We start from the raw sequence: 24,765 nt of genomic DNA, 5'->3' as shown, positions 1-24,765 counted from the left end.
AAAGAAAACGTGTCCCTTTTTCTCCTTCAGTTCTCAGAGGGGCTGATGATTAGCAGGGCTCTTGGAAAGGCAGAGTCACAACACAGAGGCACCCTGCATCTGAATCACCACACTGAGAACAATAATGTATTATGAGAAACATCTGCTTTTAGAGAGAGACACATGAGGATGTGTGTGTGTGCACACGTGTGTGTGCACATGCATGCGTATGCTTGCACATGAGTAGGAGGTGGGTGCTTAAGTCATTATTTAATCTGGGGCTACTATTACAGGAATGAAATTAAGTAATATCACTTGAATAAATGATTTATCTTCTCTCCCAAGAGATTTTTTGGTTCATGCTTAACGAATTTATTGATAAAATTCTTAATTTTTCTACAGCACACATTTAATCAAAGCAAAACCTTTGATATGAGAAAAAAAAAAATCTTTGTTATTCTGAAGTGTTTCCACATGGTGATTTTCTAACCTTGTTTCTTCTTTCACAAGTCAATTCTTTATACAAAGTTGTGCTTAGCTTCCTATGTGGTGTCCAGACCTAGATGAACAATGACTAAATGTTTAGGTAGACGTGAAGCAGGGAGGCCAGGTTCTGCACTCACAATATATACTATCACCCAATTCCATATGTAGGCATTGTGTTCTATGTCTCAGTGAAACTACAGAACATTTATGCTACACTGTGAGACAGGACACGGCACTTTGGATCCTATGCAGTCACCTCTGGGACTGTGGAAGATGGTCTCCCTTCAACACACACACACAGTGCTCCTGACTATGCCTCAAACCTGAGAACAACTGCCCGGGGCCATCCTAGGTCAGAGGGCTCCATTTCTGTGTGTGTGTATGACAGGCAGACAGACAGAGAAAAATGATTATAAGAATTGGCTCAAATCCCAAGACCTGTAGTTGACAAGCTGGCAACCGTGGAAGGCTGATGGTACAGTTTCAATCTGAAAGCCAGAAGGTGGAGACATGGGGGACCTAATGTTTTTTTTTTTTTTTTAACTTTTTTTTTTTTTTAATTTTTTTATTTTATTTTATTTTATTTTTTTTTTAATTCTTTGAATCAGCCATGGATTTACATGTATTCCCAATCCCGATCCCCCCTCCCACCTCCCTCTCCACCCGATTCCTCTGGGTCTTCCCAGTGCACCAGGCCAGAGCACTTGTCTCATGCATCCCACCTGGGCTGGTGATCTGTTTCACCATAGATAGTATACATGCTGTTCTTTTGAAATATCCCACCCTCACCTTCTCCCACAGAGTTCAAAAGTCTGTTCTGTATTTCTGTGTCTCTTTTTCTGTTTTGCATATAGGGTTATCGTTATCACCTTTCTAAATTCCATAAATATGTGTTAGTATGCTGTAATGTTCTTTATCTTTCTGGCTTACTTCACTCTGTATAATGGGCTCCAGCTTCATCCATCTCATTAGGACTGGTTCAAATGAATTCTTTTTAATGGCTGAGTAATATTCCATGGTGTATATGTACCACAGCTTCCTTATCCATTCATCTGCTGATGGGCATCTAGGTTGCTTCCATGTCCTGGCTATTATAAACAGTGCTGCTATGAACATTGGGGTGCACGTGTCTCTTTCAGATCTGGTTTCCTCAGTGTGTATGCCCAGAAGTGGGATTGCTGGGTCATATGGCAGGACCTAATGTTTTAATTAAGTTTGAAATCAGGAAAAAAAAAAAAAAGTGTCCCAGCTTGAAGGCAGTTGGGGTGAAGGAATTCCCTCTTATCAGCATAGCTTTAGTGTTTTGTCCTACCGAGATCTTCAACTTACTGGATGAAGTTAAGTCGCTCCGTTGTGTCTGACTCTTTGCAACCCTGTGGACTGTAGCCCCCCAGGCTCCTCCGTCCATGGGATTCTCAGGCAAGAATACTGGAGTGGGTTGCCATTTTCTTCTCCAGGGGATCTTCCTGACCCAGGGATCGGACCCAGGTCTCCTGCATTTCAGGCAGACGATTTAACCTCTGAGCCACCATGAGGCCCGCCCATATTAGGAAAAGCAATCTGCTTTACCCAGCATACCAATTTTAAATGTTAAAATCATTCAAAAACGCCCACAAAGACACATCAGGATAATGTCTTATTGAACACTGAGCACTCTGCGGTGCAGTCAAGTTGATGCATAATGAGCTATCACAATACTTATAACAATATTGGTATATCTCACAGACATTGGATGTTCTAGATCACCACAATGCAGGATGTATAACAATGAAGCCAAACAAATTTTTTGGTTTCCTAGTGTATATAAAAGTTATATTTATATTATACTGTAGTCTATTAAGTGCAGAATAACATTATGTCTTAAAAATGTAAATAGTTACTTGAAAAACACTTCATTGTTAATATATGCTAGCCATTGTCTAAGCCTTTAGCAAGTCATAATCTCTTTGCTGGTGGAAGGTCTTGACTCATGCTGATGGCTGTTGACTCTTCAGGATGCTGCTTGATGAAGTTTGGAATGGCTATAGCAGGTTCTTAAAATTAGACAACAGTGAAGCACACTGCATCGATTAACTCTTTCAGGAGTGATTTCTCTGTAGCATATAATTCCGTTTGATGACATTTACTCACAGTAAATTGTTTCATCATGAGATGCAATTTGCCGCATCTTCAGTCTACATTTTTCAATTCTATTTTTCTTGCTATTTTCCCCACATTTGCAGTTAAAAGACTAACATGGAAGAGTACTAATCACAGATCACCATAACATATATAACAGTAATGAAAAAAAAGTCTGCAATATTGTAAGAATTACCAAAATATTATGCAGAGACATGCAGTAAGAAAACACTATTGGAAAATGGCATCAGTGGACTTGCTTAACACCACAGAGTTGTCACAAACCTTCAATTTGTAAAAACAAACAACAACAACAAAAACACATATTTACAAAGTGCAATAATTTGAAGCCTGGTTAAATGAACTATGCCTGTCTCTAACATATAGGGTTAATTTGAGCATTAGATAAAAGAACATATTTAAGTGCTACAGAATGAAAGCTTAAGATTTAAATTACTGTCTATTTTTTCTTTCTGTTGAGATATTCTACATCTCAACTACATGTACACACAAAAAAATGTTGATTTTGCTTTTTATTTTTCTGAAGATATCATTGCCACAATTGCTTACTGGAGCAAGATTAAGAATAAAGGACTGGGTATTTTATAAATATGAATTAATCCACAGCGGTAGTGATTATATCATGCTTGTCATGCACAGGAATTCAATCATGTCTGACTCTTTGTGACCCCATAGACTGTAGCCTGCCAGGCTTCTCTGTTCATGGGATTTCTTAAGCAAGAATACTGGAGTAGGTTGCCATTTCCTCCTCCAGGGGATCTTCCCCACCCAGGGACTGAACCTGCATCTCTTGCATTGGCAGGCGGATTGTTTACCACTGAGCCACCTAGGAAACCAGGGGTTATATCACCTTTTATCAAAGTACTGATTCATCATCTGTGTCTAAACCAACATGAAAATGAGCAGATTAAAATAATCACATTTTGCTTGCTCTCAATGTTCTGGTAACTTTTACTTTTGTCACCATTATTTAGTGAATATTTGCCACAGCCAAACTTGAATTTATAAAGAGAAGTTAGGTTGATTTTACAATTACTTATTTCATCTTAAGTTGCAATTCATTCTTACAAATGAAATTATATATTCTCTGTAGATACTTCTAAATTATTTTTTTCCAATAGAAAACTGAAGCAAACAAAAGTTGGCAGATTCTGCCACTGCAATATGATACACAAACATTATAACATCAGCCTTAAGCAGTGATCCAACTACTCTTTAATCACCTGGTTGGAATATATTTAAAAAGCAATTATTGCAAGAATTAGAAATTATTAAAGCTCATGTTATAAAATCAGTTCTATTGAGGCACTGTACCTTCTGATATTATTCTTAAATTCTGTGCTACTCTTAAATTTATATGCTTTATTTTCCTTATTAGCATCTTAGATAAATATATCTCACTCCTGAATTTCTTCTGAGCTCAGATATAGCTGTACTGACTTTTAAACTATACTTCCATTTCTTTTTCCACACTGAGGTCATACATAATTGCACTGAGAGATATACTTCAAAAAAATTTTAGTGCTATCCAGAGTATCTGAGATATTCTTCATTTCAGATGTATGAAATAAATTGTGTTTGAACTTTTGAAGTCTGTTTTCCTAAACTCTAGGGTCCATGAGTAATTATGACCTGTCTTCATTTGCATAACCATCATAAACATGAAGATGCCATCACTATGATTATTTATTCCCTAGGTTACTATCATTCCCTCTTCACCTAGTAATTCCTTCTTGTTTATTCCTTGAGGTTGCTTGAAAAACCTTTCACCAAAAATATACACTTTTAGTTTCTCTATTAATTAGAATTAAAGAGTTTCAATATCTTATACTACAAAGTAAAGTAACAGAATGCATGACCTTATCCTAATCCTCAGAAAATATACAATTGTCATTAAGTTAAAATTAAAACAAATCCATGACCTTGATAACTACTTGGAAGACCTTTGTGCTAATCTTCAATATTTGGAAAATTATTGCATTCATATCTACCATTCTCAGAAAACATAAAAGCTTCATCAATATAAGGAATTAGTTAGATTATTTAATTTTAACAAAATAGGGTGTCTCAAGCAATTGCTGAATGGACAGATTTCCTTTATACTCACAGTGGCTCACCTTGGAGTCAGCCTTGTAATCTGTTTTAGGAAAATATTAGCCATATACTCTTTACAGCTTGGCTGTTTTAAGTCTACATCCATAATAAAATTCGCTCAATCATGTCAAACTCTTTGAGATCCCATGGCCTATATAGTTCATGGAATTCTCTAGGCCAGAATACTGGAGTGGGTAGTCTTTCCCCTCTCCAAGGGATCTTCCCAATCCAGGGATTGAACCCAGGTCTCCTGCATTGCAGGCAGATTCTTTACCAGCTGAGCCACAAGGGAAGCTCATAATAAAAATCACTGACTTTCATATCTTCATTTGAATCTTCCCCAAACATTAATATAGTCAACTATGGGAAGAAATTGAAGCAGGTGATATAAGTCAATTACCCTGATATAGAACTCTAATACGTTACTGTGTTCTACTCTTGCGTTTCCAGATATAATTTTAACTGGGTGTCTCCTTGAAATATTCTGCTGTTCCAATCACACTTTCTATTTTATTTGTTTTATTGTTGCTGTTGTTTGCTATTTTTTTAACAAAGAGCATGAACAGTATCTTTTGCTCTTTATGCATTCAATACACATTCACAAGAAGCATGTTTTAATTACTTTTACGAAAGAAATATAAGGGTAAACTTTGGACACTACTAGTTTAGTCATCACTATAGAAAAACATTGGCAAAAGAATTATTTAAGAAATCCACCACCCTGACTTCTTCAATGCCTCTTCAGTTTGTATTATTCAGATAATAGTTTCATCATCCTATTCATAAGGCTGATTCAACACACTCAAGTCTCCTAAAGATTTCTGCATGATTTACAATTGTTGCCCATTCTCTCTTTCCAGAAATTCTCTTCTTGTTTACAAGGTCCAATTTTTCTCCCATGTTTATTTCATTTTTTACATTACTTTCTTCCTCCAATCTTCTCTTACATTTTCTTTTATCAAATCCTTTTATATGTATCTTCCTCTGTGACCTCATGCACGATATGATTTACATTCCATATAAACACTGATGAATCTCAGAGCAAGATCTCCAACTCAATCATTTCTGTTGAGTCCATTCACTAAAGTTTAAAGTCTCATCACATAAAAAGCACTTCCACATAGATATCTCAAAAGAAGATATTGATGATACAATCTTGTCCTCTTGTTTTCCCTGTCTCAGTGAATGGACTCACTCAGCCAGTATCACTCAAGGAAATAGTTTCTGATCGCACTCATCCTGTTCTTTGAGTCAGCCACAAGGAGTTATAGCATTTACTCTCTTAACATCTCTTATATCCATTCCCTTCTCTTGTTTTCATTGGTCATTACCCTAGTTTAGGATTTATCATTTTAACCCGAACAACTGGACTAACCTCCTAATGAATTTCACAGCCATTCTGGTGTTTCTCTCCATTCTCCACACCACAGCCAGAGCAATATTCCCACAGTGTTCATTGGCAAAGCCATGTCTCCCTTTATGGTTCTTCAGTGAGTCACTACAGGCTTAAATGTCTTCACATGGAGCCAAAGGTGTTTCCTGATCTGGCTGCTACCAACTTTTATAGTTTTGTCTCCTGGCAATTCTTTAGCTATTTCTTCTTTCTTATCAACACAAAACTCTAGAATTTCCCTAGAAATGCCTGCTGTTGGGAAAGTAAGTTATTTTGCACTATGCTTTCCACTTTGTATCTACTGCCTGTCCCACAACATATGTATGTGTTTCCCAGGTAGCCAAACAAGCTTTGTAATTCGGGTGTGAGTGTGTGGATGTATGTGTGTGGATGTGTTATCCACCTCAGTGGTGTTTCTCTTATTCCAGCCATATTCATGTAAATACTTGAACACAGGACTCACATTTATACCCATGCTTATTTCTTCTAGATTTTAAGTACTCTGAGGTTAGACTGGCCCATATTTTTGTTCTCCTGCAGGGTGAAGCAAATAGCAAGAGACTATACATGTGCATTGTTTGAAAGGATAAGTAAAACTATAGTGAATAAAATAATAACTCAAGATCTATCACAATATATCATATCTAAATATCTCCTGAAAATAACTAGATAAGATTTTGCTTCATTCTCTTGTCACAGAAATATACCACCAGAAATGCCGATAATGCCTGTTACAAGTGATTTATCTGCTTACCTTCATAACCATTGACACATGGGACACCTGATTACAGAAATAGCCAATTTAAAACATTGATTTCACTGAAGTTATATTTAAAAGTGTTGGCATATGTCGCCTCTGTATTCTTTCCCTCTCAGACAGTCCTTTCTCCTTTCCATATCATCCCATGATGCCGATGGGGAGAATCCTTCCTTCGTCCATTTATCTAGGTTCAGCTTCTCATAGCATCACCTCTTCTGAGTATCCTTACTTAATGGTAATCCTCCCTTTGACACTGTGACCTACAAAACTCTCATCTATTCCTATTGTTTTTGCAGATGGTAGTTAAAGCCCTTGTTCGAATAATATTTGCTTACTGCAATAGCTTCAGAAAGTTACTTTTTTTCTCACAAAACTTTTCTCTGGGAACAAGGTAAGAATTTTCCTAGATCTACACTATCCTTCCAGACATCAACCTTAGTTATTATTGTTCTTCTTTACATAAAATCATTTTCTTGGAGATTCAGACCACACAGAAAGGTTTTCAGCATCACCTCCTGTGGCAGAGAAAGCTGATGCTGGCCAATACTCCTATTTCTCCTCTTTCTCAAAGGTGGAGAGATGGACTTGATCCCCCAGCTCTGTTGCAATCATGTTGTGCTTTCTGCTGAGTTCCAAGCAATGGAAAGTCAGTGAACTTGAAGTGTACCATTTGCAGGGCTGGCTTGTGAAACTTCTCATTTGCACTTCCTCCCCCTCCCTCTCTTCCCTCCTCTGTCAGCCAGATGAAGCAAATTCCAAGGCGCCCAAGGGCATGGACAAATCCTGGCTACCTCTATCACCCTGTCACACATTCATTTGCACACAGAGCTTTCTTGTTTTAATGAAAGAAATGTGAGGCTAATAAGAATACCTGTGGGACTTCCCTGATACAGGGCATGTGGGTTCAATCCTTGGTGGGGGAACTAAGATCCCACATGCCTCAGAGCAACTAAGCCCTCCCACCACAACTACTGAAGCCCATAAGCTCTGGGGCTCAGGCCCAACTAGAGAGGCCGTGACCCAAGGGCAAACCCCGCGTGACATGACAAAGACCCCACGTGCCTCAGCTGAAACCCAATACAGCCAAATAAATCAATATCTCAAAAAAATAATGGCTATTGTTACTGTTCTTAACTAAGGGGTATGTGTGTTACTCGCTCGGTGGTATCTGACCCCTTGCAACCCCACGGACTGTAGCCCGCCAGGCTCCTCTGTCCATGGGATTCTCCAGGCAGGAATACTGGAGTGGATTGCCAGTCCCTTCTCCAGAGAATCTTCCTGACCCAGGGATCGAACCCTGGTCTCCTGAATTGCAGGCAAATTCTTTTCCGCTTGAGCTACAGGGATTAATACATCTTCTAAATACCAGGTCATTAATTCCAAGAAGAATGTAATGATTCACTCATTTTATTTCTATGTCCACAATTTTCATTATCCCAGATAACTTTATTGCATTCTGAATTTCTTAATATTTTAATGACTATAATTTCACATAATTTTTCTTCAGTAAGCTACTCCTGAGGCCAAAGGCAAGTTTTATAATCCTATAGTCTGAACTATGTCCTAAATCCCTCTCTCTGATAGCAAATTCTTATCCCCATGAAGTATTTTCTTTTTCACTTAGTTTCATATTAAACTTCCCAACATATTTTTTTCATACTATGCTTCTTGGCTTTCCTTTCCTAATGAACTTCATCATTACGTTTGGCCATTTCTTATTAGTCTTCTTGATATCTTCAGACTCCTGTTCTGATTTTCTTCTACCTCCTTCTGAACATACCTGCAACCTGCAATCTCTCTAATCACAAATATTTTCCATCTTCTGAGTTGCTGAGCTTTCCTGGAGAAAAATCACATAACTCTGCCAGATGGGGCAGATTTATAGTTTCCAATTTCAGTTGGGTCCTCAAAATTGCTGTCAATTCATTTACTCAAATGACTCCAAGCTTAATGGCGCTGACCTGTGAAATGGTATGAGCCCAGCTCTCCCTTCCTCAGCATTCTATACTTATTTCTGAGTCTTTTGCAGACACTGAGTTGTGAATTTATGAACTGTGATTCCCCACACTGCACTACCCTGGTCTCTCCTCCTCCTTCAGCTTCCACTTGCCCACACCTACTCTGCACACAGTTGCTTGGAAACCTCACCACTGCCAGCCACTACCTTCATATCATAGCATCACCACCAGGAATGCTGTCACTCAATGCTCTGAGTACCTTTCTCCCTTGCAGAGTTAGAATGATGCAAAGCTCACCCTTGTGGCAGAAAAAAGTTTCCTCTCAACCTGTGATCACATGTGATCATCGGAACATCAAAGTAGCTGGGTTCCCAGTAAGAGACTTGCATTATTTTCCAATCTAATCCTGGGAACTTGTGGCCCCCACCTCTTCACCTAGCTGCTCAAGTTTCTTCCCTGGTGCCACAAAGGAAATAGACATGTCATCATTTACCCTAAACTCGCTCTCTTTCCCCTCCAGCTCCTTCTGTAACAAAAATACCTTTTCTACTACTAGATGTCAAAAAGATAACTGCAGACAAACAGAGATGGAGTGTCCAGGTTAGATTAATGGTGTGATCAACTGAAAAAATTCATAATCTAAACATTGAGAATTATGTTTTATTTGGTGGGCAAAAATGAGGACTTCAAGTCCGAAAGTCAGCCTCTCAGATATCCCTGAGAGACTACTCAGAAGAGGTAAGATAGAAGCCATGGTAAGACCAGATGGTTGGAACATCAAAAGATTACTGTTAATTAATGATCTCAAGGTAATGAATTTAGCACTTTTCTATGTATGGGAAAATGCAGAATCTGGACTCATTGAAGTCATTCCTTGATATGCACCTCCTCTATCTGTGGCCGGTATGCTATGCTTTCTCCTCCCGAGGCTCCTCAGGGTACACCTCGGGGGTCATGACAGCAGAGGCTGACTGCCTGATGGTAGGCATCGTGTTTCTACCCTGAGTTCCCTCGGGGCTCACACTCAGGGGCGGCTGTGATGTGATGGCTTGATGGCTGCAACATTTGTTTACTGAGGTGGCAGACAACAGTTTTTCACTGACACTGTTTCATTTTGGGTGTAATGAGTCATATAGTCTTTGTTATCCTTCTCTGTGACCTCTCTGTCGACTGATTATACATGAAGAACACTTTATTCAAGGCTTCAAATAAAAATAATTTTGGATGTACAAACCTAGAGGGAAAAAACAGTTTTTCCTTGCATTCCTTCAAAAACATTCGTTCATTAAACAAGCAATTTTCTTAGGGCTATACTCGCTGAGGTAGACGTACATAATTTCAATGTTTACTTTCTGTCTCCAAGGCAGGCACAATATAAGAATTCAGCAGTTCAGTAGAGAAATAAGTATAATAAAATGTTTAAATTGCTGTGATAAAAGTTGGTATAATATGAGGTCATAAAGAGGAGAGTGAATAATTTTATTTGAAATAGAAAACAAAAGCTTCTCAGAGAAAATGATATATGAGAAGTTAAAATTTGGTTTTGTAATGGTTATCTCTCTTATATAAGATTATTGAAAGCATCAGATTTTATAAAACACACAGAATCATTTTAACAAGTTTAAGAAAGTAAAATATAATGACTTCCTTTTGTCCTACACAGATGAGTGTATACGTAATTACACAAGTATATGCAACCGAAGGTTAAAAGCCTCTGATGAAGACGGAATATCTTTGTCATTGTTCTTATTCTTACCATGCCATGAATTGGTCCTACCACATCTATACAGTAAATATAATCCAACCATAGTTTTTCTCTGTTTAACCTACCTATCTCTCACTCACCTGAACTTAAACTTCATTATTTTAATTACAAACACTTAGAAAGCACCTATTTATGTATAGGAACTGTGCTGCATGCTGCAACTGAGAAGACAAAAGGTGCTTGTGTGTGTGTGCATGTGTGTTGACAAAGAGGTCTTGGTCTTTGTCCACAAGCAGTTTACATTATGAAGTAAAGGAAAAAAAATATTTTCTGATTTTGAGACAGACCTTCCTTTATTTTTCTCCAAAAGGGAACACTGGTATTTAGTGTTATGTGTGTGTGTGTGTGTGTGTGTTCAGTTGCTCAATTGTGTCCGACACTTTGCAACCCCATGGACTGTAGCCTGCCAGGTTCCTCTGTCCATGGGATTTTCCCAGCAAGATTACTGGAGTGGGTTGCCATTTCCTCCTCCAGGAGATCTTCCTAACTCAAGGATCGAACCCACATCTCCTACATCTCCTGCATTACAGGTGGAGTCTTTACTGCTGAGTGACCGGGGGATCCTGCTTCTTTTTAAATTCCAACGTTTAAGTCTTGTCTCAGCTAAAAGATGATAATCATTCTCTGCTTGAAGAGATTTGTTGAAATCAGAAGTAAAATAATAAAGAGCATTAGAATGGCATGCTCTGGTAGAGAATACAGCCCTAGACTATTATTTATAGTGAGATATACATGAATGACACTATTTATTATAATACCCCTTTAGGTATTCCTATGTAAAAGGAAATAAAATGTATCTAGAAAGGATATTAAAAAAATAAAAATTATGTCATTAATCTCTACATGGAAAAGGGTTTTTTTGCCTTTTTGATAGCTCATTTTTAATTTTTTTATTGCTGTTTATTTGGATAACACGCCAGCCCTGCCTTGTGATGCACTTGAAGAAAGCAAATCCCTAAATGCTCTGTAGCTGCTTTACTTGTATTATTGCTATAGTTGGTCAGTGTAGGTCCTTAATGAAGTTCATCACTCTGGATTTTCACAAGTAAATAGAGCCACACTAAGTATTATGAGACAAACGGATTTAATAAAGGGGTTTGGGCTATTGCACAGATAGAAAGAGGGTGGGTTGTGCAGGTGAGGGGGCTGCGGCTGGAAGGTTAAAGAAACAGTCACAGAAGGTGTCATCATGGCCAGTCAAATGAAATGGCTTTAGTATCATTGCAGGGAAAATGCCACAATTCTCAATTATCTGGATACCATCCTACCTACTGTCTCAAATTGCAACAGGAAAGCTGGAAATTGCAGGGAAAACTGAGCAGCAGCCATATCTGGCCAAAAGTATGCTAGGAGAGTGCTAGATCTGGTGGAGAGTGCCTGAAGAACGATGAATGGAAGTGAATGTAACACTGTATAGAAAGTGGTGACCAAAATCATATCCAAGAAAAAGAAATCCAAGAAGGCAGAACAGGTTGTCTGAGGAGGCCTTACAAATAGCTGAGAAAAGAAGAGAAATGAAAGGCAAAGAAGAAAGGGAAAGACATACACAACTGAATGCACAGTTGCAGAGAATAGCAAGGAGAGAAAAATAGCCTTCTTAAATAAACAATGCAAAGAAATAGAGGAAAACAATAGAATGGAAAAAAAAAAAAAACACAACAACTAGAGATCTCTTCATGAAAATTGGACATACCAAGGGAAGATTTCATGTAAAGATGACAACAATAAAGGACAGAAACAGCAAGGACCTAACAGAAGCAGAAGATATTAGGAAGAGGCAAGAATACACAGAAGAACTATACAGAAAAGGTCTTAATGACCCTGATAACCATGATGGTGTACTTGCAAATCTAGAGCCAGACATCCCGGAGTGCAAAGTCAAGTGGGCCTTACGAAGCATTACTACGAACAAAGCTACTGAAGGTGACAGAATTACAGCTGAGCTAATTCAAATCCTAAAAGATGATGCTGTGAAAGTGCTGTACTCAACATGTCAGCAAATCTGGAAAACTCAAAACAACCACAGGACTGGAAAAGGTCAGTTTTCATTCCCATCCCAAAGAAAGGAAATGCCAAAGAAGGTTAAAACTACAGTATAACTGTGTTCATTTCACATGCTACTAAGGTAATACTCAAAATTCTCCAAGCTAGGCTTCAATAGTACATGAACCGAGAACTCCAAATGTACAAGCTGGATTTAAAAAATGCAGAGGAACCAAAGGTCAAATTGTCAAAATCCGATGCATCATAGAAAAAAACAAGAGGATTCCAAAAAACATCTACATCTGCTTCATTGACTCTGCTAAAGTCTTTGACTTTGTGGATCACAACAAACTGGAAAATTCTTAAAGAGACCTTTCCTGCCTCCTGAGAAACCTACATGCAGGACAGTCAGTCAGTTCAGTCACTCAGTCATGTCTGACTCTGCGACCCCAGTGACTTCAGCCACAAAATTAAAAGATGTTTGAGTCTTGGAAGAAAAGCTATGACAAACCCAGACAGTGTTTTAAAAAGCAGCGACATCACTTTGTTGACAAAGGTCTGTCTAGTCAAAGCTATGGTTTTTCCAGTAGTCATGTATGGATGTGAGGGTTGAACCATAAACTAGGCTTAGCGTCAAAGAATTGATGTTTTTACACTGGTTCTGGAAAGACTCTTGAGAGTGCCTTGGACAGCAAGGAGATCAAACCAATCAATCCTAAAGGAAATCAACTGTGACTACTCATTGGAAGGTCTGATGCTGAAGCTGAAGCTCCAATACTTTGACCACTGGATGCAAAAATCCGACTCTGGAAAAGACCCTGATGCTGAGAAAGATTGAGGGCAGGATGAGAAGGGGGAAACAGAGGGTTAGATGGTTGGATGGCATCACTGACTCAATGGATATGAGTTTGAGCAAATTCCAGGAGATAGTAAAGGACTGGGAAGCCTGGTGTCCTGCAGTCCATGGGATTGCAAAGAGTCAGACACCACTTAGCGACTGAATAAAAACAACATCTTATGAGATTATAAGGAGTTTTCTTTTGCTTTATATAACAAATGTGATGGCCATTCATTGGCAAATTCTAATTTGGAACCATTGAAGGAAGGGAGTTATAAGAAATGTACCTAACACGATAGCAATGTCTAGCTTACTACTCGCATAGGGAGGAGCTGGCGTTTTAAATCAGACTTTATATTTGCTACCCTAAGACATTGCCAGTCAAAGTCTTTTTATGGTAATAAGTAAATAATGTTCTTATAATTTGACTGTGTTAATTTAGCCAAGTGTTTATAATCTAATTTAAGTTTAAGGGATTATGATGTATATTAAACTTTGATGTCCTAATACAATCTAATACACTGAAAACCACATACTGAAATCTGTTGTTATTCACCAAAAGATTTTTTAAGCAGTTTACCACATTGAAATAAATTTACAGCATTTTTATTAAGTTGATAATATGTGAAAAATATTCAATCTGACACATTATATTAATAATGTGTGTTATATTAAGAATGAACTATAGTGTTGGCCAAGACTCTTGAGAGTCCCTTGGACAGTAAGGATATCAAGCCAGGCCATCCTAAAGGAACTCAGTCCTGAATAATCATTGGAAGGACTGAGGCTGAAGCTGAAGCTCCAATGCTTTGGCTGACAGATTGGAAAAGACCCTGATGCTGCGAAAGATTGAAGGTAGGAGGAGAAGGTGATGACAGAGGATGAGATGGTTGGATGGCATCACCAACTCAATGGACATGAGGTTGAGCAAGCTCTGGGAGTTGGTGATGGACAGGAAGGCCTGGTGTGCTGCATTCCATGGGGTCATAAAAAGTCAGACACAACTCAATAAATGATCTGAAGAATGTACTTGGTTTTCTGTAAATCAAACTATAATTTCAGGCTTCCTTGTTGGCTCAGTGGTAAAGAATCCACCTGCCAGCATAGGAGACAGAGGTTTGATCTCTGACCCTGGAAGATTTCACATGCCATGGAGCATCACATGCTGTGTATCACAACTGAGCCTGTGCTCTAGAGCCTGGGAATCGAAATTACTGAGCCCATGTGTCCTAAAGCCCGTGCTCTGCAACAAGAGAACCTTCTGTAGTGAAAAGCCCATGCACTGCAACCAGAGAGTAAGCCTCTGCTTGCTGCAACTAGAGGAAAGTTCATGCAGAAATGAAGACCCAGCACGGCCCAAAAAATAAATACATAAAATTATTTTAAAAACAATGTCATTTCTAGTCTCTAAATATATGCTATGAGCTGATAAAGCCCTTATTTTTCAAAAAAGGTATAATCTATAAGATGCAATGTGCAGAAGTTTATATGATATATACATGGTTTATGTATACACATTTATATGCATTTATGATCACACATATGTGCATACACAGATATAAATACATGCTGGTGGAGTATACTTTTATCCAAAGTGGTAAATAAACTTATCAATAGAAATTTTATATTCACAGCAATCCAATTTTCTTATTAAACACCACTATTTTCTTTCTGAGCTAAATCCAGTATCTTGAACTTGTGAAAACGCTTTATTCTTAGTACTGCCAATATTCCCAGAGGTACAGCAGTGATGCTTTTCTTAAAATAATTCTGCCTTCTGGGCAAGAGGCATTTTTCAGCATTAAAGAGGACAAAATCAGTTTTGTAGCTGCTATCTGTTTTATTGTGTGGAGAGCTATGTTAATCTACCTTTAAAATTAGACGTCAGATCCAGGTTGACATTAGAAAGAAGGCAGTGTTTGATTCTGATGAGAAGTCGTCAGCTTTCCTCCCCCTGATGAATTGCCAGCAGCTTCCTGTGAGTAGGTCAGGGTAAGTGAGTTCTGGTATGCAGAGTTCCATACAAAGGTCTCAGTACTACATGTGTGTGTGAATATGTGCTGGAAGTGAATATGAGACAGGCTGGTTGTTGGGAAATCGAATTTTATTATTTCAATTAATAAGGTTATTTTAGGAACATTTCTTACAGATGAATAAAATCCCATTCAGAGTTAGGCATGAAAAGGCAAGTAGAATTCATTCTAAGTGGTAACTGCCATGAAAAATTGAATTTTTGAAGCTTATGCTAGAGTTTTGAGGGAAATTTTTATTCTCTTATTTGCTAGGCTAGCAGTCTGTCTCCATATATCGTAGTCTTTCATTTCTTTTTACTAAATATCACTGCTACATGAATATGTGTGTGGTAGTGTAGGTGGTATGAGTGTGTACAAGGTTATAGCCAGAACACAGAAAGGAACTTGTAATCAAGATTCTTTGGTGCCTTTTTGATTCTTAAATAGGCGCACCCATGTGCTCGCATACAGCCACACCCACTTCTCATTCTAGGTGGTCATATATTTCTGAGGAAATTACGTAATATGTTGTATCGCAGAAAATGGAGGTAATTACCTAAATGTTAGAAGATCTTCACTCTATCCACAGTCAAAGCAAAAATAAAACATATAAGAGGATACAACACTGCATTATCCCCTAAGGAAACCAGAGGGAGCAAATACTCCTTCCCTGATCTCTACAAGTTGAGACCCAAAGAAGTGCTCCTGCTCTGAACCTTGGAGAGGAAGCAAGCAGCAGGAAGGTAAAGAGGGGCTTGGACAGCGGGCTCACGGAGGCAGAGCCAGGGGAAGCGTTGTGGCATCGGGCAGTGGCCGCCGCTGCGTCAGACAGCAGTGTCCGCGCCCCGCGGGGCCAGCCACGGCCCCTTAAGGCAGTGGTCTCTGCCTGCTCCTTGCCTTATGCCCTTTGTTGCAGGTCTGAAAGCCTAGCATTCATTCTATCGCCTCACTATCTTGGGCCCTCCCAACACTATGAGCTAAGCAATACATCTTGTATCAGAATTTTCCTTTTCTACCTTAGCTATTCATTCCCTGGCTTGAAATTGGAGAGCCTCGACCCAAAGATAAATTGCAAAACTATATTCATAGGTGCCTGCTAATTTACAATTGTTATCACACATATATATAGACACACATTTGAATATGTATGTGTGTTCTTGGATTTTAACATTTTCATTTCTTATATTTTATATGTGTTTCTTTTAAACACTATATAAGTGAGTGTATTTTATCATCCTCCTGATTATCTTATGCTGAAAGATTTAAACTAAACTGATTACTGATTATTTTAAATTTTTATTTATAGCTCTATTTTATGCTTTCTATGGGTCATCTTTATTTTTATTTTTCTATTGTTTTTCTTTTGAATAGTAGAGTATTTTAAAGTTGTCTTTTATTTTGCCTTCTGAATAAAGCATTGCATTTTGAATTGCTTAGCAAAGTTCTACTGCTAATAAACTCCTGTGAAAATATTTATACATATGCCCGCATTTAATCATTTTAGAGCCTGGTACATGAGTGCACCTGGAGATTCTGAGTCCTGCCTACCTACAATTCTGACATCTTGATACCTTGTCCACATAATCATGCTCTCTTCAAAACTCCCCCATCTCTTCAAACAGCCCTCATTTGGCTACTCCTCAAGCCCAAGTGTGCAACAAGAGTTACAGCAGAGATTTTGTCCAGCCTGTAGTAGATACACCTTGGGAAATGTCCTACACAAGCTGTAAAAGGAAGTCGAAGCTACTGCAACACATCTTTCTCCCCATCTCAGGTCCAGTATATTTTTGGTGGTATCGATACCATGCATTTTGATATTCTTTTTGTTTCAAGAGCAGCTCAATTTTAAAAATAACTAAAAACTCCATTAATTTTAGTCCAGAAATGCATTTCTCCTTTCTCAGAAATGTCTCAGAAAATAGCAACATCAGTTGCTAATTTACCCTTTCTACTGAGTTGAAAGGTCATAAATTCTTAACATCCTTTTTCTCTCAGAATCCAGATCTAGCACCAAATCTTACTGAGAATAGCTATGCTATTCATCGCTCTGGAACCTGCACTCTTTATTCTTACTTTCATTTTTGTCTGGATTATAATAATTCTTTTTGCGCAGTTCTATGAAATATCCTTCAGATTGACTGTTTCATCCTCTCCAATTCAGTCTCCACACCACTACCAAAGATTTTCCTTAAACAAAACTTGATCATGTGATTATCCTGGTAAAACATCTCCATGAAGTTATGAATCTTAAATATACATATCTCATTTTGATATTCAAGGTCTCCCTTTTTCTGCTCACTTATGCTTTATATTCTAACAATGCTGTCTTCTCAATTTTGAGCCATTCCAGATGCTCTTCTCTGACTAGAAAATGTATATTCCACTGTTTAAATGGTCTAATTTCTACTTTCCTACATTCTCATCACAGTTGTTAGTTCTTTGATGTCCTTCCTTAACCAATTAAACTAGATTAGCTTCTCAGAGTGTGAGTAACTCACCCACTCACATTGCTTAACAGAGGGTGTTATACCTCCTTGATAACTAAACCTCCTTCAGTGAGAAGAGGGACTGAATTTTTCTCATTTGGCTGCATGTCTGAAGAGGGTGCAGAGGATGAGATGGCTGGATAGCATCACCGATGCCAGGAACATGAACTTGGGCAAGCTCTGGGAGATAGTGAAGGACAGGGAGGCCTGGCGCGCTGCAGTCCATGGGGTCGCAGAGAGTAGGACGCAACTGAGCAACTTAACAACAACAAAGCAGAGGACTGAATATTTAGATATTTAGTGGAGGATAGAGGAGCCCGTCAGGCTACAGTCCATGGGGTGCAAAGAGTTGGACATGACTTTGCAACTAAACAATAACAACAATTTAGTATAATAGTTCATGTCTTGAAAGTGCAGATGAACAAGTGGGATGGTGTACAATGTTCTTAGAGAGGGAGATTTGATGTCATAGAAAATAAAATTGTCTGAATGACTGAACAGCAACAACTGAAGAGGGTGCTGGCTACAGTAGACACTTAGTCAATACTTGCTGCAGTGAGCTGAGTTACACTTTTATCAGTATAATCAATAAAATTTATGATTTTAGGTGTGATTTTTCACAGGTTTGTATACCATATGCTGGGAACTTAAAGTATATAATATAGCATAAGAATTTTTCAGTCAAGTAGGTATGATTTAATTGGCCATAAATGATCTATACCCGCTATGAATGTAAGTTGATTAACATAATGAACTCTAAGCTGCTTACCATCGTCTAATAATTGCTATAGATGATCCCTGGAGTATTTATTCTAATAATTCCTTGAAATTCTATCTCACTTCTCTTCTGCTAAACACTGAAGCCCAATTTCTTGCCTGTAAACAATACCATTTTCATGATAAATAAGAACAGGATTATCCAATTTGAAAAATACAAGCAAGCATTCTATGAAAATAAATATTCAGTTCCACAAAGATTTCCAGCTTTTGTCAAACACTAACAGCTTAGTAAGGGTGAGGATGATCTAAATGTGTAATTTAAAACAGTACAAGAATTCCAATAATAGTCATAATCAGAATGTATAAGTCAGGACTAGCTTGAATAGCTATGAAGCTTTGATATATTTGATGTTAGAATAATTTATCACATCCAATGAATAACATAAAAATCTAATTATTCTAACAGTGTTATCTAAATTTAGTTGGCTATTGTCTAATATCTATAAGCATACAATACTTTAATCTCTCTCTTTTATATATGTTCTTAAATTGATAAAATGTAGCTTTAAAAATAGTAAAAATGGATACTCTAAGTCAATTATTTGTGAATAATTTTGTCTCATACATTTCAGTGGTAGACTGATTTCAGCAAAATCTTACACAGTCGGGATGTACTTATCTGTTCTTTTATTTCAATATTTTAAAATAGTGTACAGAAATTAAATAATGACTAACCCAAGGATTTAAGGCTATTGTCATAATCATGAAGATTAACTCTGTAGTATAGAAACTAAAATATTTTGCAAAATAAACATACATATCTTGTTATACCAATGTAAATTTAGTGAAACATTTTTTCTCTTGCAAGTTTTCTAATTTGGTAAAAGTATCTCTTAAGCAAAATTCAGGGAAATAACTAAAATGACAAGTTTTTTTTTTTTTTTTCCTTCTTATGCTTAATCATTTTAAGTTAGAAAGATATTTCAGAGGCAATACTGAAGTTGCTTTCTAAGTAAAACATTCTCCCAATACATGCCCACTGTCTTTCTTTTGAGAATAATTTGGGAGAAAACGTTATTTGACAACTATAGGCTTCCCTCATGGTTCAGATGGTAAAGAATCTGCCTGCCATTCAGGAGACCTGGGTTCGATCCCTGGGTTGGGAAGATCCCCTGGAGAAGGAAATGGCAATGGACTTCAGTATTCTTGCCTGGAGAATTCCGTGAGGTCTCAAAGAGTAAGACACAACTGAGTGACTAACAAACACACAAACAAAATGTCAATATTAAAAAAAAAAAAAAAGAAGGCATGTCAGTGTCATTCTCCCAGCCTGCCTGTAGATACAAGAAAATCATGTGTTTTTCTTCCTAACAACCTTGAAAACAGATGCAAATGAGTAACATCTCCCTGAGAAGCAAGCAGTCTCTGCGATCTTCACCAGACATGTGTTGCTGGTCAGCAGGGCTGCAGATCGCAAAGCTGCAGAATGAGGTAGAGTCCCTCCCACCAGCTCTGCCCCAGGGGAGAATGACTGGCACTTCACTACAGGTTTCCCTGCCAGACCCAATTCCCGTTTGACACCTTCATTTGACCCAGTCACAGTTTCCTCTCTCCAGGGTTTAAAACTAGGATCAATTATATTTCTTTAAAAATGTCGCATTCCAAAGAGTGACTCCAGTGAGGGGACCATTGAAGGGTGTAGTTACTGACACATGGACCATCATGCAGGAAGATAGTAAGTGATACAGTAAAGAGATGCTCCCACCAGGGTGCTGAGGATTAATCCAAACAGCTGTGACAGAATTCCCTCCAAAATATGAAGTGGATATCTGTGACTTCATTTCTAATTTACAAATATTATCAGGTTCTTAACTATTCTCACAGAATCATACATTAAACTTCAGGTCTGCCTATATTTGGTAAATTACACTTTTTTTTTTTTTTTTTTTTGTATTTTTCAAAATGGTTTCACGTTGTCTTCATGAGGACATAGTTTAGTGAACTTGCTGTGTTCTCCAGGCAACAGCAACCAGCTCATTTGCACAGTAATTTCATGAGTGCTGTAACTCCGACCAGTGTGGCTTTGAGAGTTACAGACTCCTTTGAGCTTGCCCTCCAGGCTGACACACTCTCCCAAGCTGGTTCCAGTGCTTCTTCCTCTACCATCCCCACTCTGCCGCAGGTCAGCAAGTATTGTTCCCTTTGAGCTGGGATTTGCCCATCTCCACCCCTACGCTTTCCTCCAGCTCACTGATTTCCACCGCACAGCAGGGGCAATTCTGGCGATCCCACTGCCCTTCTGACCAGTGATGCTGGGGACTCACAGGGTGGTGATGCTGAGCACTAACTTCATGCTTCTGAATGGCTAGTCAAGGCTCTGCAGCAATCAGGATGCACATTATATGCACCTGAGACTCTCACAAGTCCTGCCACTGAAGGCTTAATAGAAGGACTCGTGTCCCCACTGCTTACCACCAAGTCTGAAATATACTAAGCATCCAGTAAATCTTTAAGGAATGGAGTTTAATTTTGGTTGCTGACACTCACTTTTCCTCCTCAGTCTACTGCCTATTCTTTTATAACAACAGAATAGACGTTTAGGCCTAAAGAGGTAAGTAGGACAGTCGCTTCATTTTGCAGAGCTTTATCACCAAAGTTGGAACAAGTTCAAGAACCAGCAATGCTGTTTTACCTACAGTGACTGTTCCACATGACACTTAGGCTCCGTCACTGGCTAACTAAGGAAAAAGGTAAACAAAGTCTTCCATGCTGACTTTTTTCTTGTCATCTTTTGGACTTGTTTCTCCCTTGCTCCCCCCAGTCACATGATTTTATTAGACATACTACATAAATTTGAACCTCAACTATTCCTAAAATATGTGTTTTATTTTATTTGAATACCTATATATTTGATAATGCCTAATATCAGGAGACTTTTCAAGGGATTAGATCAGATAGACAGAGTGCCTGAAGAACTATGGACAGAGGTTCATAATATTGTATAGCAGTCGGTGATCAAAATCATCCCCAAGAAAAAGAAATGCAAAAAGGGAAAATGATTGTCTGACGAGGCCTTACAAATAGCTGTGAAAAGAAGAGAAGAGAAGAGCAAAGGAGAAAAGGAAAGATATATCCATCTAAATGCAAGGTTCCAAAGAACAGCAAGGAAAGACAAGAAAACCTTCCTCAGTGATCACTGCAAAGAAATAGAGGAAAACAATAGAATGGGAAAGACTAGAGATCTCTTTAAGAAAATTAGAAATACCAAGGGAACATTTCATGCAAAGATGGGCTCAATGAAGGACAGAAATCGTATGGACCTAATAGAAGCAGAAGATATTAAGAGGTGGCAAGAATACACAGAAAAACTATACGAAAAAGATCTTCATGACCCAGATAACCGCAATGGTGAGACCAGATAACCATGGTCTCGGACTCAGTGTCTCGGTGGAGTCTCTGCATTTCTCACTGGTTCCTTGGTGATGCAGGCAGTGCTGCCGGTCTGGGAACCACATTTCGAGAACCAGTGTCCTTACCTATCCAGGCAGTAGACAGGGAGTGTGGTCAGTATTATCCTTGTTCTGCCTCCCATGGTGATTGAGTCCTGGGAGTCCTATGGTTGGTCAGAGAATACGCTTGCCCAGAGTATATTAACTGCTGCTCTTAGTTATAAACATGCTGCCAGAACCCACGAGGATGGCTGTAATCAAAAGGATGGACAGTAACAAATGTCGGCGAGGATGTAGAGATTGGAGCCTTCATACGTTGCTGGTAGTAATATAAAATGGCCCGGCTGCTTTGGGAAACAGTCTGACCATCCTCAAAATGTCAAAAATAAGAGTTACCATGACCCAGCAGTTCCAGTTCCCAGTATTTACCAATGAGAATTGAAAACATGTCCATAAAAGAACTTGGACACAAATATTCATAGCAACATTATTCATAATAGACAAAAGATGAAGATGTCCATCTGCTGGTGAATAGATAAAAGAAAATATGGTCCCTCCATACAGAGTGGTAACATTCAGCCATGAAAGGTGTGTAGCACTTGGTCATGCTCCAACATGGATGAAGGTGCTAAGTGAAAGAAGCCATCACAAAAGACCACATGCCGTGTGATTCCATTTATAGGAAATGTCCAGAATCGACAAACCCACAGAAACAGAAAATAGTGGTTTCAGAGGGGCTGGCAGGGGCTTGGAGTTGAAGAATGGTGGGGTGCTTGCTAATGGATACAGGGTTTCCTCAGGGGAGATGAAAATTTCCAGAAATGGTGATGGTTGCACAGCTCCCCAGACATCCTGGAGTGTGAAGTCCGGTGGGCCTTAGGAAGAATCACTACGAACAAAGCTAGTGGAGGTGATGGAATTCCAGCTGAGCTATTTCAAATCCTAAAAGATGATGCTGTGAAAGTGCTGCACTCAACATGCCAGCAAATTTGGAAAACTCAGCAGTGGCCACAGGACCAGGAAAGGTCAGTTTTCATTCCATTTGCAAAGAAAGGCAATGCCAAAGAATATTCAAACTATCGGACAATTGCACTCATTTCACATGCTAGCAAAAGTAATGCTCAAAATTCTTCAAGCTAAAATTCAACAGTATGTGAATTGAGAACTTCCAGATGTTCAAGCTGGATTTAGAAAAGGCAGAGGAACCAGAGATCAATTTACCAACACATGGGCTTCACTGGTGGCTCAGCTGGTAAAGAATCCGCCTGCAATGTTGGAGACCTGGGTTTGATCTCTGGGTTGGGAAAATCCCCTGGAGAAGGGAAACATTACCCACTCCAGCATCCAGGCCTGGAGAATTCCATGGACTGTATAGTCCACAGGGTCGTAAAGAGTTGGACATGACTGAGTGACTTGCATTTTTACTGGATCATAGAAAAAACAAGAGAATTTCAGAAAAACATCTACTTCTGCTTCAATGACTATGCCAAAGCCTTTGACTATGTGGACCACAACGAATTGTGGAAAATTCTTAAAGAGATGGGAATACCAGACCACATGACCTGCCTCCTGAGAAATCTGTATGCAGGTCAACAAGCAACAGTTAGAATCGGACATGGAATAAAGAATTGGTTCCAAACTGGGAAAGGAGTATGTGAAAGCTGTATACTGTCACCTTGTTTATTTAACTTATATCCAGAGCACATAATGCAAAAAGCTGGGCTGGATGAAGCACAAGCTTGAATCAAGATTTTCAGGAAAAATATCAATAACCTCAGATATGCAGATGACACCACCCTTATGGCAAACGCAAAGAGGAACTAAGAAGCCTCTTGATGAAAGTTAAAGAGGAGAGTGAAAAAGGTGGCTTAAAGCTCAACATTCAAAAAACTAAGATCATGGCATTCAGTCCCATCATTTCACAGTAAATAGATGGGGAAACAATGGAAACAATGACAGACTTTATTTGGGGGGGGGGGGGGGTCCAAAATCACTGCAGACAGTGACTGCAGGCATGAAATTAAAAGACACTTGCTCCTTGAAAGAAAAGCTATGACCAACCTAGACAGCATATTAAAAAACAGAGACATTGCTTTGCCAACAAAGTTTCATCTAGTCAAAGTTATGGTTTTTCCAGTAGTTATGTATCGATGTGAGAGTTGGACCATAAATAAAGCTGAGTGCTAAACAATTGATGCTGTTGAACTGTGGTGTTGGAGAAGACTGTTGAGAGTTCCTTGGACTGTAGATCAAACCAGTCAATCCTAAAGGAAATTAACCCTGAATATTCATTAGAAGGACAGATGCTAAAGCTGAAGCTCCAATCCTTTGGACACCTGATGTGAAGAACTGACTCATTGGAAAAGACCCTGATACTGGGAATGATTGAAGGTGGAAGGAGAAGGGGACAACAGAGGATGAGATGGTGGGATGGCATCACTGACTCGACTGACATGAATTTGAGCAAGCTCCAGGAATTGATGATGGACAGGGAAGCCTGGCGTGCTGCAGTCCATGGGGTTGCATAGAGTTAGACACAACTGAACTGAGCTGATATACTTGAAGTGTGGCATAAGCTATTTTTAAATGGGGGAAGTCACATTCAAAATAATTCAATTTTGTTAACATACAGTAATATTAAAAATCCAGCCTCAAAATGCAGTGAAATGAGACATTTAAGTGATGTTAATGAATTCCAGAGAT

General features: G+C 38.7%; 1 long non-coding RNA gene across 1 annotated transcript; it reads left to right on the top strand.

Annotated features, from left to right (window-relative positions):
- On the top strand, positions 1-22,854 carry LOC122673537. Its single transcript, XR_006334709.1, has 3 exons — positions 1-11; positions 1,691-1,705; positions 22,598-22,854. It is a non-coding gene; the product is annotated as an uncharacterized LOC122673537 (long non-coding RNA).
- Positions 22,855-24,765: the final 1,911 nt, after the last annotated feature.

This window comes from Cervus elaphus, chromosome 17 (assembly GCF_910594005.1).
Source record: "Cervus elaphus chromosome 17, mCerEla1.1, whole genome shotgun sequence".
NCBI classification, from domain to species: Eukaryota; Metazoa; Chordata; class Mammalia; order Artiodactyla; family Cervidae; genus Cervus; species Cervus elaphus.
Note: the sequence above shows the minus strand (reverse complement) of the source record. Positions and strands in the feature narration are given on the sequence as shown.